The sequence below is a fragment of the Bemisia tabaci genome, chromosome 2 (genome assembly GCF_918797505.1).
Source record: "Bemisia tabaci chromosome 2, PGI_BMITA_v3".
Classification (NCBI taxonomy): domain Eukaryota; kingdom Metazoa; phylum Arthropoda; class Insecta; order Hemiptera; family Aleyrodidae; genus Bemisia; species Bemisia tabaci.
In genome coordinates this window covers 12,903,904-12,920,081 of record NC_092794.1, presented here as the reverse complement: position 1 = coordinate 12,920,081, position 16,178 = coordinate 12,903,904, and positions in this window count along the sequence as shown.

The following is a 16,178-nucleotide window of genomic DNA, read 5'->3' as shown; positions in this document are numbered from 1 at the left end:
TAATGGGCCTGTTGCAAACTTTTGCTAGAGCAAAAATAAGAGTTGTTTCCTGTAGATAATGCCTCAAAAACCACGATGAGCGCATTGGCAAAGTCTGAAATGCACTCATAACTTCACAATCTGCGTAAGAAATTTGCGGTTTTTTGAGCTTCCCGCTTCAAAAACGATACTACGGCACAGGTGAACATTTTGATGGAGGAGTCGTTCCATCGTCGGCAATACTCATCATGGCCGACGCCAATCCACCAAAACACGTGTGATGGGACGAGATAACACCTAAACAGGACTAGACCAGATAACAATCGGCGTGTTTACGTTCATATTTTCCTCGCCCGCCTTGATTGATCTTGAACTCTCCTCGAATTACGCGCGGAACTGCGCAAGCGTCGGCCATGATGAATATTGCCGACGATGGAGCGACTCCTCTAACAAAATGTTCACCTGTGCCGTAGTATCGTTTTTCAAGCGGGAAGCTCAAAAAACTGCAAATTTCTTACTCAAATTGTGAAGTTATGAGTGCATTTCAGACTTTGCCGATGCGCTCATCGTGGTTTTTGAGGCATTATCTACAGGAAACAACTCTTATTTTTGCTCTAGCAAAAGTTTGCAACAGCCCATTGTCGAGTTAAGACTAGAGAGAAACCGAGCATGGAATTTGGCCTGGAACAGCGCGGCGCAGAGAGCAATGATGAAGAGAACTTGAGATGAAAAGGAGAAACCCTCCGCGCGGCGGTCGGCATGTAACACATATTAGCGCCTACAAGACTGCATGAATACTTCACGCATTGCATCAAAGACAGTGCGGTCAGCAGTGAGCGGCTTGAAACGCACAGCGCCTACAGACTGCTGAATACTTCAAGCATAGCGTCTAACACAGTGCGGTCAGCAGCGGTCGTCGTGTAACGCATAGCGCCTACAAGACTGCATGAATACTTCACGCATTACGTCAAATACAGTGCGTGCAGCAGCGGTCGACGTGAAACGCATAGCGCATACAAGATGTAGGAATACTTCACGCGTTGCGCTAAACACAGTGCGGTCAGCGCAGCGCGGCGGCGGAAGTTAAAATTATTCTTTGCGGTGTTTCAAAATCTCCGTTCCCATTTAATTTTTTTAAAGGAGAACCAATCAACATCATTTCTTGATGTTTTCACATAATTTTCTTCGCACGCAGAAGGAAAATCATGGAAGTTTTCAAAGGATAACTCTGAGTGGTTTTCCATTTAAAATAAAATAAATTCTGATAGGAAGTTTCCAACGTTGCAAATCGAGATACGTAGTTTCGGAGTTTCACCGTCGAATTGATCCCTCTGCCCGTTTGTAACGTCTAAAACCCGAGATGGCGCAACACTGCATAGAATGGAATTGAAGGAGTGAAGGTGAAGTGGAATCAGAAGAGAAGGAAGAAGAAGAAGAAAAAGGAGAAGAAGAGAAATAATTTTTTCTCCTTTTCTCCTTCTTTTTTCTTCTTTACTATTCCATTCCCTCTTTTTCCACTGAATCCCCTGTTCAGTTTTCTTCTTCTTCTGCTTCGCCTTCCTTCTTCTTCTCTTCTTTGCAGTTGCGATTATTGCAATTCGGCAGCACTGTGTTTTCCTCTATTTACGTGTATGTTAAACAATCCATTAGGTGAGGTACTAGGTGAGACAGACTGTCTCACCTGGAATCGATGTATTGAATTTTATAATTTCAATACCCTGATGACTTTATACATAAAATCATTTCCATGAGCTCGAATTATGCTGATTAGAATAGATAGTCCAAAGACTCTAAATGTAGCATTAACAGTGTTGCCAAATTGCAGGAATCGCCACTGCTTGTTTGCCCCCGTCTCCCGATTCAAAGGGCGAAAACTTGGGTCTGAACGACGCGAGTGAGCTTGAGGTTAATTTATGGACGGCCCCGTATGCGGGAGTGGAGCGAAGCGAACGCAACATGAATCACGGTGGCGGCGGCGCGGCGATGCAATTTTTGCCGCTGGATAATTTGCCAGGGTGAAAGTGTTGACACCGGCTGGACAACCCGAGCGGGCGCTGCGCTGGGGACGTTCCCGGATGCCTAAATAAAGTCAAATACGAGCGTCCGACTCGGAGCGCGGTGGCGCGGAGGTGCTGGAGCCAGCAGGCGCAGGGCAGTGTGACGTGCGGGAGGCTCCGCAGCTCACAGTCGAATTCTGGTGAGCCTTTTCGGGCCTGGACAAGGCTCTCGACAAACCGTCATACTTCATGCATCGCCGGCTCCGCAGGTAGCTTATCGAGATTGTGGTTAGCCTTCGCAGTTCCGCCAATGTCAAGTCACCAGCTGTATGTGCCGCTCCTTCCGAAAGGAAATCAAATTTGAGACAGCTCCATTGAAGGGTGTCTGCAGGCCTAAGGAAGAGTAGATGATCAACGATTCAAAGAGTTTGTCCTGAAGGTCCAGTTACACGATCAAATTGAACCATCAAGTTGGGCCTCTCATTGGTCGCATCTAGAGTACCTGTATAGCGAGAGTATAGACAGATGTGAAACTCCGAAAATCCATCAGGCCTTCACCGATGCCTCCTCGAATAAAGTTAGGGCCCAGAAATGCTGCCAACCTATGAATTTCAATTATCCAGAGCGATTTATTAGAACAATTGTTACAAACCATCGTTTATATAGCACGTATTTGACTTAGTTTTTGCATAAATTTACTCATTTTTGTGGAAGAACGCTCATTTAGGTACTTTCTTAGCCATCTTCGTTAGAATTGGAATCTACAGACTGGCAGTGAAATTTTGTGCGTTAGAAGTTGGTTAGAAGGGTGGCTGCACTTTTGGGCCCTAAGCCCTCCATGAAGTGATCTGTCCATACTCTCGGTATACAGGTACTCTAGGTCCAGTTACACGATCAAATTGAGCCATCAAATTGGGCCTTTCATTGGTCGCATCCTCACCTCAGGTCTTTTTCCACCAATCAGAGCTTCAGTTTGATGGCTCAATTTGATCGTGTAACTGGACCTTGACGAAGAGCCCGAGTTTCTCGACCTACAACGGGACATATTTATGGTAGAAGGCACCGTGTTCCACTTAAACCCTATGCTCATAGTTCCTTCTAGCATAAATACATCCAACTGAGATGAGAAGCTCGGAGGACAAGGCGCATAAGTGCAGTTATTGCTATTTCAAGAAACACGTGTTTAAAATGTCAAAATTACATCGAGCCTTATGGAAGAGACACAGTTCAAACTGACTTTTGGATGCTTAAAAATTGGAATTTGGGAGCGACTTTTTCACAGAATATGCATTAAGACTAGTTTTACCTACCCGAAATCATTCATATCTCAATTTTTTCAAAAACTGCACTTATGCGCTTTGTTCTCCAAGCCCCTCAATTGAATTAAATTTTGCAATGAGGATCTAAGATTTCTGGTTCATTTTAAAAGCATTGTATTTGCCATTAGTCTCCTTAGGCAGGTCGGTTTTTTTATTGATGAGCCAGATAAACCAGCTTCGTATTGAAAAATTTAGCCCAATTAACCAAGAGCCGGACACTTGAATTTTGCGACCAGTTTTCCTGTATTCACATCCATTATACTTTGTATAAATCTTGACCACTGGATTCAGGTGTCTTGCACTGTATATTAAACATAAGAGAAAGACAGCAAAAAGGAAAAATGAAAAAGTGAGGTTGACATCAAATATGTCAGTTTTATTGCTCCAGGCCTATTGAACGGGAACATTTTCCTTTTGTTTTTTGACCTCTTTCAATGCGGAGAAAACTTTTCGGAGTCCTTAAATAGCGTCCTACCAATATTCTCTTCATCCAAATTCTTTTTGATGGAATTATAGAATTCTTGTTATCCGAAAGGGATTTTGGTCGTCGTGCATGGAATGAATCCCATTGGGACGATGGAAATCCCAGTTGTCTCGAAAAGAAATCTGAAGAGGAAAATATCAACAGGACATCCTGTAGGGATTACAAAAACTTTTCTTTGTGGAGGGATAAAATTTAGTCCGATCTTTATAGCATTCACAGATGCAGTTGCTTTCATAATAACAGACATTTTTTAGAACCATTATTCTGAAAATTGTAGAGGGACTATGGCTGTTTCGTTAAAAAATCAACTCGAGTTTCGTTGATTTCAGTGGCGTGGCGTGCTTTGCGATGTATCGATTGTTATGCCATTTACGCCTATGGAAAATGATCGATAAACAGGGTGTCCGCAGCGAACACCGTAATAATCGATTCTTTACCATACGTTTAAATGGCAGAACAATAAATTCATTGCAAGTCACCACTGGTTGATTTCTGTTTAGATTTTGCTCCTCCGAGCAATGGTTATGTAATTAATTACAGAGATATGGATAAAGGTGTCCTAAAAAAAGAGAAAAAAAATTAATTTTTTTCAAACATTTTATTTGACCCCTTTTTAAAAATTTCTCTTCATTCCCTTCAATATACGATATCCCTATAGGTGCTGTGGACATCCGCAAGAGATGCCGCATTCGAGGTTAGATTATGACCCATGTTTACATTCCATTACTGTCGGCGACGATGACTCAAGAACTGTTTATAATCCGCTGGCATACGTCTGCTGACATTGTACTGCTCAGGTCGCTGCGGTGGCCATGAGAGAGTTCAGCGATGATCCGATCCGAGAACCGAACGAATTTCAGCTCCAAAATTGGAACATTGTGAAAAATGAAAAGTAAAAAAACTAAATTGCCCTAAATAGTTAATGGATTAAAAATCCCTGTGATTACGGTGGAGAGAGAGCAACTCAAGTCGGACAAAACGAATGAGACATAATGGACATTTGACAATAATTGGTTGGATCCATGCAAACAAAAGTCTCTGCATTGAAAGGTTTTACAGAAAACCCATATGAATGGACCTAATAGACTGGATCCTAGGAGAGTAGTGATCGATCGTTCCTTGGTGAATCTTTCAGACTGTTTTTATGCGGTGCTATGCTGCCTGCTTAAATAGACGACTTTACGCTGAAAGGAACTATACGTACCTACACACATAGGTGGACCCAGACACCTCGGACTGGGAGGGGGGGGGGGCGTTATGGGGATTCGGAGGCCTTCCCCAGAGATGCTTTGAATTTTTGAAGCACTTATTATGCAGTTTGAGTTAATTTCGTCGTAATAATTACCAAAAGTGAGTGTTTTCCCTTCTTCTTTCCTCCGTTCCATCCTTTTTTCTTCTTTCTTCTTTTCTTCCTCCTTTTTTTTGGACAAACGGGAGAGTCATACGCCCCCCCCCCCCTTTGGATCCGCCTATGTCTGCACATGATTGATGAACTATAAAGCAAAGTCAATTTTATGAAGACGGTTGAAATCATGCGATTAAACATTTCTATCTATATTTTCGATTTTCTCTAGATCAAGGTAAGCCGTTTTACTGTTTTCAACAAAAAGACAGTACGAACATTCGGACCTCGTCACATTTTTTTCTGATAAGAGGAAAATTCTCAGAAAAACTTGTGGATTTTTTTCTTTGACATTTTCTGAGAGCATTTGTTCGTAATTATATTCGGTGCATTTAAAAATTTCGAGGAAAATAATTTTTAGTTTGATCGAAAATTATAATATTTTGTCTAGGAAAATTCGACACATTCCAATGACACTCATACGGCGTTTTTCTTTAGGACGGTAGCCTCCCCAAAACGATCACGAATGGTGAGGCACGGCGCTCGCGAACTACATGCAAATATTCTGCCGTGCTGACGAGAAACGTCGTATGAACATTCGAGAGTTGCCAAATTTCCTCTCAAAAAATAGTTATTTTTGAAGAAAGTTATGAATATCGATCCTTGAAATTTTCAGGAACTCTAGGTGAAATTGCGAACAAAATTATCTGAAAAATTGGAGGGAAAATAGTTACAAATTTCCCCGAAAATTCGTGATTGTACCGAAGGCAATTTGGCAACGCTTGAATGTTCATGTGGCGTTTTTCCTTAGCGCGGCAGTCTTGCTCCAGCCACTATTAGGCTATCGCATCGGCTGATAGTAAGCAATCATCATTAGCGTAATTAAGCGAAGTGTGTTGCCCCTCTGACGAAAAACACCATAAGAGCATTCCAATGTTGCCGAGTGTTATCCGATACGACATTCGTTCCTGAGGAAGTTGAGGATCTTTCTTTTTGAAATTTTCAGAGACACAAGATGAAATTGGGAATAAAATCTCTGCGAATCATACAGAAAAAAATTCGCAAATACTCTGGAGAATTTTTAAAAGGGAACTTATCATAGTCTACGTGTTTATGTTCACACGATTTTTTTTCTCAGCATGGTAGTGTGGCCTTGCGCACAAAAGGGATTGAAAAATATTTGTGATTTCGAGTTTCTACGCTCAAAATATGATGAACCGAAAATTAAGAAGCACGCAATTTTTTGTTTTTAACTTATTTGTGCATCGACCTCTTTGAGTCAAATACGTCCAATTTTGAGCGTTTGGTTGCGCTTACACCACGCTGCAGCACAGTAAAAGCCCAAAACATAAAAGAATACATTTGAATGCTTTGAAAATCAATAAATTTGATACGGAACCACTACCACTACCACTTATTTACAATAAACACATTATATTTTCCAGTAGTACATATTTCTTTTTCATCAATTTAAATAAGAATAATTCATGCAGAGTTTTCAAACATTTCAAAATTATGAGTTGAAAAACGCTGACTCCGCGAGTTTAAATATTAGAGCCTAACACAGAGCGGAACGGCGTGTTAGCAGCGCAGAACGCGCACTGGCGCCTACAAACCTAACGGGATACTTCACGCATTACGCAACGCGTGAAGTATCCCGTTAGGTTTGTAGGCGCCTATGCGCGTGACACGCTGGTTGCCTGCACCGCGCCGCAACGCTTTAAGCAACTATTTCGCGTCAGAAGCGTTGCACAGTATCCTACAAGATTGAACGCGCACGAAATAACTAGTTAAAGAGAACTTTCAATTTTGACTGCATCTGTTACTGAAAAATGTTTAATTTGGCATTGGAGCGTTTCCTAGGCTCCCGCTTTGGTTTTCATCTTATCATATCCGCATAGTGTACACATGAACATATGTTTTTTATCTGCTCCTAGAGTCTGTTCTTTTTGATGACTTGATTCATGAATGAAATGTTGAATGAAAAGAATGAAGGTAGTAGTAGTATGCATTTATTTTTGAGGTGGTTCCTGTCATTTAAATGAGAAGAAAAAAATGTGGACATAACATGTCCACAATTTGGACAATTTTGGACATATTCATGGTTGGACATTAAATCATGTGGACTTAATAAAGACTGGACTTAACGTTTAGTGGACATAAATAGCGGTGAAAATTATTTAATGGACGAAAGGTAGGTGGACATAAAGTCCTGGAACCCTCATTTTTTATTATAAGAAAATTGAAATTTGCGTTTTTGCATCGCAAAGTACTCGTATATCTCCCTCATGGTACGCACGCATTTTATCGATCGTTTAAAATTTACATTTTTTGATAAGTGCATGGCGAGAGATATTGTAATTATTTATTGTATATACAGTAGGTATATTATTGTAATTTTCTTGTAAAAAAATTGTAATTCCATTGCATAAAATTGCAAAATTATTTCAATATTATTTTTGCATTGCGCTACTTTTGGGACTGAGGACAATTTTGATTTCGCGACTTTTCCTCGTTACAAAGTGAGATTTAAAAGTAATAGGTAGAGAAGCCAAGGGTTCAAAATAAGACTCTAGCGATTGGATTGTTTTCCATCGCAACTTTTCATCGCGAAAAAAACCCACGACGGAGCAGTGCCCTACAATGCGTGGTTGTGCCGCCGCAATCTGGTCCATTGTTCTGTTTTTCACCTGAAAAGGGTTTCAGTCATATGATCGATCTTGAGTAAAAGGAAAGAACATATTGTGGAGTGTAACTTGATGCTTTCGTACATTTACTTCGAATAGTTTATTCGCTTCAGCTCGACTGTTTGTGCGATACTCGAGTGTGTCAAAGATGAATCACACTTTCAAGGACTATCTACTTAAGTACCCAACTTTCCTCGCTACAGAAATAACTCTGGCAAATATTGCAATGACTCTCAGGCAATTTGCATGGTAACAGATATTCATCGCTTCCGACTGGAAATTGGAATTTCTTCCGGTTTCACCGCTTTAGGCATTGAGCTTTACCTAACCCCTTTTCCTCAACCTACCTTAAATAAAACATCAAAAATTGATTGTATATTTTGATCTATTTCAACTACTTACTCCTCACGAGAAATTAGCTTAATCATCGCGGAAAAAAAGAGGTTGGGGTTAATACCCAACTTGATTGGGGAGCTTAAAATTGTGGTAGCCAGATAAATTAGGTTACCTATGACCCAAATATTGCGGCACTACCCCAACTTGAGTTGCGGGGCTACCACAATTAATTTGAAATTTCCATATCGTCCAACAAAATGGGGAAATGCCATAATTTTAGGGGAGTACCCTGAAACTTTTTTTCTGTTATACGGCCATTCCAAGTAAACTCGTGGTACTTTGACTTTAGAAGTTAATACCCGGACTCTTATAGAATCGGGACGTGCGAAAGCCGCTAATGTCCATTTTTCCAGTCTTCAGTTTTTTTGAGTTGATAACAATTTTCGGAGATGGATGCAGCCACGAAAGTGGCATTAATACTCGTCTCCGGGTACCTCAATCGCAGCACGAGTCCTCTCATCACTTTCGGGGTTGAATCAACTCTTTAAAATTATTATCAACTCAAAAAAACCGAAGACTGTAAAAATGGACATTAGCTGTTTTCGCAAGTCCCGATTCAATTTTACAATTAATTTTTCAAAGGGCAATTTCGCTCTTCTTCAAATAACCCAATTTTGAGGCTCAGGTGGACGGAGTTAAACAGAAAGGAACCAAGCCACATCGGGATCGAACCGAGAAAAAGACGTTTAAAGTTTGGCTCCTGCATACTACTCAATGTAAAAAATAAACTTCAAGTTCAATTTCTGCGAAATTTGCTCCAACAAAAACTTTGAATTTTTAGCGATAGATAGTAGAGCAGTGGTTGAGTTCAAAACCACTCATAACTCAATTTTTTCCAAAATGTGGGTTGGTTCCTTTATTCTGCTTAACTCAGTCCATGTGTACTGAGAGCCTTTTTTTTGTGGACGATCACATATTCAAATTTCGATCATTTCGGGGAGACAGGAAGACGGCCCAGATGTTCGATTGGATCGGCGACGAGGTTGGGTATCGGGCGTGTGTTTGGATTGGACGTGTTTTTGAGAGGCTGAGTGCTCGTTGTTTATTTCCTCATGCAACATCTGCTGTCGGGCGATTTGCATCCAGCGGTGGAGGCTAATGCGTTACCACTGTGTGGTGATATGTGTCAAGAGGGGCCAGCGCCGGCGGCGGCGGCGGCGGCACAAGCTGGCCTGGAAGAAAGAACGACGCCATAAAAGGTATTAGCCCGAGTCGTGAATAAAGAATTGCCAAGTTGCCACCACCGCACCTCACCAGTCGGCCTCGATGCCTAAGAAAGGCTCTCCTCCAAGCTCCCAATGTTGCTATATTGAGCCGGGGTGTTTTTATCCTACCGCTCCACGATTTAATTGCGGAGCGTATGCCACCCTGCCGCCCGGATTTTTTTCAAAATAGTTTTAAAACGTGCTACAAAATGGAAATTACCTAAAAAATAGTATAATTTTGATAATAAAATTCACAACATGCTTGTATAACATTTCTTCAAGCTACGAGGACCTCATTTTCTACTTAGGAACCACCCTATTTTTGACTCAACCATTCAATGGACTATTCTGAAACAGAACTATGTGCATTGAGACATAAGCCCTGAGGCCTATAAGAATCGATGCATAACAAGGATCACATTATAATGCACATAGTTCCGTTTGGCAGAAATACGTCCAAATCACCTAGTGGCATAGGGAAATTAGAGTATCTAGATGGGGAGAGTACGGAAATTTCGAAATATGGAGCTCTTGGGGTACAAAAGGGCAGCTAACCTGCAAACACGAAAAACACTAGAAAAATGCCGCTGACTACCTGCAGATACCAATATCAAAGCAAAATGGCAGAGAATATTCATAAATGAGCGTCCTATACCTCAAGAATGAGTGAATTTATGCTCAAACTGAGTCAAATATGTGCTTCGCACGCTGAAAAAAAATTCTCGGTGTTTTTACCAAGGTCCGTTCGTATCTTTACCATCTCACTTTTTTTTTTACCAATTATTGGTAATTTTACCAAGATAGACTGGTAAGCTTACCTAAAAACCGGTATTTTTACTGTTTTTTTTTCAGGTAAGAATACCACTTTTATTGGTGATCAATTCCCGGTAACTTTGCCATTTTATCTCGGTAATTCTACCACAGTCCATAAAAAATATTGGTGTGTAATAAATACCGGGGATCAGTAAAATTACCAATTCCATAAATGGTAATTTTACCAAGAAAAAACTGGGATCAAATAGAACCCCGAATTCTTGGTAATTTTACCCTTTTCTTAGTAATTACACCGAGATTTTTTTTTTTCAGTGCAAACTAGAGGCGTAACAATTGTAATAATAATAAATCATTCTGAATAACTTGAGTTCATAGGGTGGCTGCCTTTTTGGGCCCTGAAAGCATCATGGCTGAACCTCTAAAATTACTGACATGCACGTACCCTCTCTAGGGTGTGCCCTAGGGGAAACTAATGGCTCTTACGCTGTTCCTAAAACGAGCCCGAGATGGTGTTCTAGTGGCGTGGCGTGCTTTGCGATATATTGATTGATACGCCATTCAAACCTATGAAAAAAGATCGATTATCAGGGTGTTCGCAGCGAACAACTTAGTAATCGATTCTTTACCATAGCTTCAAAAGGCAAGATATCGATAATCGAGTATTCACTCAACGCCACTGTGGTGTTCCCTCATTATGCAAAGTGTAACCCATTTTATATGTTGAAGAAAACTACCCATTTCAAAACTGTTTCTCACATACGAAGATATGATTGTAAAAATATTGTCAAATTTAATTCTCAAAAATTATTTTTTTAAATATATTCCATCAATATTTTTAAAAAAAACACCATTTCAAAAATACTATCACAATTCACACGCGTGTCCTCATTTCAAAGATTCACGGCATGGATTACAATACTACCAGGGAGCACGAATAATTATATATTCGACAAGCTCTATTCTAAAACTTTGATGAACTGTGCTTTAAGCTCCTCAGCTCCCCATTTCTTGCACTTATCTTCATTTACACTAGACGTTCCATGTTCGAATGAAATTGCGGCTTGATTACCTAATTATTCAGAATTCAAAAATATGTACTTTTTTGAACTACTCATGTTGATTGGAGAGCTACTGAAGGACTTTAGTTTTATATGTGCTCGAATCTGTACACTGGAACTAATCATGGTTATAGTTGTCTATCTTATTTCGAGTCAATCTTATCGACTATTTAAATCTCCTGTTCAATGTTGAATACAGATTCTACTCATTAATTTGTTCTATATATATGTGTATTGCATTCCTCAAGCTTGACTGTACAACATTTTAGTGAATATGTTTGTGAGAGATGTTTGAAACTCGAATACTTACGTACAGAAGATTTACGAAAAAAAAAACCTAAGAAGGAACGTTTACTTGATTTTAGTCAACGCCTTTCCTAGGATTTGATGCCAAAACTTTAGGGGGCTACTTTTAAATATTTCACCATAGACTCATTTTTTTATGATATCAGTCCATTGTTGCTACGATGCGATTATCCTGAAGGAATCAGTAACGTAAGCTGTACATTCTATAAGCTTCGGGCCTTGCTGCATGGGCTCTATTAATTATTATTGTTACTTAACCGCAGGCTGATTAACATTTTTCAGTGGACTTTATTCTAACTCTTACGCGAGACAAATCACAAGTATGTTGAGATGCATGCACGCTCGAATTTGTCCTGAAGTGACCATGAAACGACTTCCCCGCATTCGTCGTTCCTAGATCAGAGACAATAGGCAACGTTGAAATTAAGTCACAGTGTAAGAGAGACGAGCGGAGCGCCCCTCATTAGTGTCCAATGCAACGAACACTATAAAAATTTCATTCTAACTCCTGGATACAACTATTCGGGCTCCATGGATGTCCATGTTGCATACGCACAGAAGTGCAGGCGTTTCGACTGTCCAGGCACTCATCGCACTTCACTCTCGGCGCGGCGCCAACGGCGAACTTTGCTGCAAGGATCCGAAATGACAGAGCGCTTTCGATTCTTTCAATTCTTTGTTTATATTACAAAGATATCTCATAAGGACGAATAGTTGCGTGCAGACGAAGGATGTGGGTATCTTCTGTGCTTCAGTTTTGATATGGCGACATGCCTGGCATGATTTGTAGAGCGACTATCCATACCTGAGAGATTTTATCGAGGTATAAATGAGGAATTGAAGGCACTCTGTCATTTTGGATCCTCGCGGTAAATCAAGCCTGCTGCACAATAAAACGAGTCTTTCGGAGAGGTTGGACATGGAAATTTCGACTGAAACTGCAAATTTTGATGTTAATTTTCGACAGCATAAATTTTATGGGGTGCTTCTAAACGCAAATTTTACTGAAAAATCAATGAAACCATTTCCAAGACCTTAACTTTCCGCACTAACATCGATAACAGCTTATAATGTTTCCACGTTTAGTATGGCCCTCCCGCACTAACCATCTCTACTGAGTGCCACTAGTGAGGCGGTTAGTGCCTGAGGTCAAAACGCCTTCACTCCCGTGCGTATGCAACACGGACATCCACGGAGCCCGAATAGTTGCATCCAGGTGTTAGAATGAAAATCGTCTATCCGTCGCATGCGACACCGATTGTTTCTCTTCCATATTAACTTAATTTCAGCATTGCCTATTGTGCCGATGAAGTAAACCATAACCGATTTTATTGCGACATCGACAATTTCCCGTGAAATACATTATTTAAATGTATTGCAACGTTGCCGGCACTCTAATTCGTTAAATTATGTATTTGAGAGTGATATGTAGAGTTTCCTCTAGCCTACTTCAATGATTTGTCCTCTGGGGTAGGAAATTTAGATGCTTAGGTGCGAAAAGAAGAATTCTGATGGAGCACACTGAATTTGGAACAAAAACGATGACCATTCGTCTTTCGATGGAATGATATGCGACAAAAAATCTGTAATATCACAAGCCTAACATACCTAAATACATGGTTTCCTGGGTGCAATGCCGAAATTATGTAGCAAAATTAAGTGTGGTAAATATATTAGTGAAAATTATGTATGTTCTGCTCTTCTTCTCATGAAATGTGGGCTGCGTCTAGTTTTACGTAATTTACGCATACAGCTGTGGAAGGAAAGTAAAACGAAAGAAAATTTTCTCTTTGAAAGCCCGCACCTCGTCAAAATGTGTCAAGTAACATGGTTTAAAGTGAGAAGCCGTATGGGCTGTAGAAAAAATTAGTATTTGTACCTAAATAATCTTAAAAATACAGTAGGTATATTAATCCATAAGTATATTACAAAAGCCAGGAATGAAATAGGAAAATTTGTTATGAAAAGATTCCATTTTAAAATTCTTACCCCGTATTCCTATCTTTTAACTATCCTGCAGCAAAAGCCTCAAAGCATAATTTAGAATATAATATGTAATAGTTAATCATAGAGATCCTCTGCAATTTGATTTAAGCCTTAATCGCGGAAAGAAAAATGCATACACTAATGTCATTCAAGAATTTGTCCAGCCCCACTGGATGTATTCTAACATGCAACCATGGCTTGTTATATAAAAGGTTGATGATTTTTAGCTCATTAAATAAAGATATTACCGATGAAAGGGTGTTAGAATGCGTTCATGGCTTGATTTATGAAATTTTTTTCACCAGTTACAGCCCATCAAATGGAAGTGTTATCGACATTTCCCTCTCTGTCTTTGAGAATCGCTTATACGTCAAAGGAAAAGATAACATTAAATTTTGCCACAAATTTTCTCCGTCAGAATGCATTTCAGCAAAAATTCAAAACATGATCGGGACTTTTGTATCGTTGCAGCCTTTTAAATAGAGATTCTTCCGCATTCCAATCTCTGCCATCATAACATGCTCATGCATGAGCAAGGGATGAAATTATCTTTACTTATAAAATACGGTAATCATGTAAAATACAATTACTAACGCATATATCAATTATTAACAATATCAAAAATTATTATCAATTATTTTATACAATTATTAACACGACGAAAAATATGAAAATCAGTCTTCTACAATTATTGAATGCGAAGTGAACAATCACACAATCAATCTTGCAGATAGTTTAATAATATATCGGTTTATTGAGCAAACGGAAGCAACCGCTTATCTCTGCTCGTGCTACAATAAGTACTGCAGTCCACTACACCGCCATATTTTTGATACTCTGACTTGCCGTTCAGGCATTTGACCGACCGCTATGGACGGTATGAGATGCTATGACGGAGGTCACTTGCGCCCGCATAAAAACACGATGCAATAAGTCCTGCATCACCGTATTTTTGGTATTCTAACTTTTCATGCAGGCGGTCCATCGACCGACCGCTACGCTACAATCTCACAGTCCTCGCGCGCCCCCGACCTTTTTTCTTGACAATGATTCCTTCTTTGATCCACTGTTCACTGTTTCCAAAAGTCATTCACCTTTTATACCTTGAAAATAATTCTTAGATTCTTTTTTGTTTTTAATCATATCGACGGTGTAACTACCAGGCTACGAGTCTCGTTTGTGATGTTTAAAAATCTCAGCTCTTATTATATTTATTAAAGGAGAACAAATCACTATCGTTTCTTGAAATATTCACTTTCAAATTTTCCATGAGGCTCTCCAAAAATGACCCGCTTTTTGGGCATTTGAGTCGGCCGCATAATAGAGTTTGAAATGGAAGCTTATAATGAACTAAAGCTCAGAGAAAAATTTCAAGATGAGTGTAGGAACGGTTTCACGAGAAACCGGGTAGGGAGGGGGAAGGGGGACAATGGGACCAAAATCCCATCTAATATTTACCGTTTTCTTGCTGTTGAATTGATGTTGCCATGGGAATCTATTCGTTATGTAATTGAGGAGCATTCCGGAAAAAGGGCACATACCGAAAAAACAAGTTGTGAGAAAAACTCATTTGAAGTTTTCATTCCTACTTTCTGGGCACTGATGATGACATACATCGGAACTGGGGCACTCATATCAACGTTCGTACACCCTAGAATGAATTCATTGGAACCGTTCATTCGTATAAGACGTGAAATTAAACCAACTGGAAACTGTTTCCAACCGGTAACGTGTCCCTGACGGAAATTTGACTCGATTGAATTTGATTCGATCGGAAATCTGACCGACCGGAAACCACAATCAAGGGACTCGTTATCCACCCGAAATTTCACTTGACCGGAAATCGAAAATCTTAATTTCTACTCGACCGGAAATGTGCCCCAATCGAAAACTTGACTCAACTGGAAATCGACCCAACGGGAAATGTGTTCCAACCCAAAATTTGGTTGTTCTCGGATGGAGAATAACCAATTTCAATACCAATATATCATTGATTTTCCTAAAAAATTGCAAAAATTTGATAAAAGCGATCGATATGTCTACTCGTTAACAATAAAAATCGATTCTACAAGAAAAAATATGTAGGTGTCGGTGTACTACAGTCATGTTAGGTGCATTTAGTCATCCATTAATCAAAAATGAACAATTTCAACCTAAAAAAATCGTCGATTGTCCGTGAAGAATCTTAAAAATCGATTTAACCGATCGATATATCGACTCGTCAACATTAAAACTCAATTTTGAGTGTAAAAATACGTAGGAACCGGTGTGTATGACATGTGTATAAACCGATAACAACCCCGCAGACACATCAATTAACAGAAAATGGCGAAAAATAAGGCCGGAGTTTGACCCCTTTGGCCCCTCATAACTCGAAAACGGTTCCTAAAATCATCTTGAAATTTTTTCCTGAGTTTTCTGTTATTATAAGCTTCCTCTTAAACCTTCGTTCGATGGTTGAATCGAATACCGAAAAAGGGGCGAAATTTTGGGAGGCTCTTTCGACTTTAATGTCAAATTGCCAAGATTTTAACACCCGGACCTATTAATTGTGGGCAAGTTAATGGCACGCTGCGGCGCGGCTTGCTGCCAGCTCGAAACGCACATTGGAGCCTACAAACCTAAGGGGCTACTTCAAGCATTGC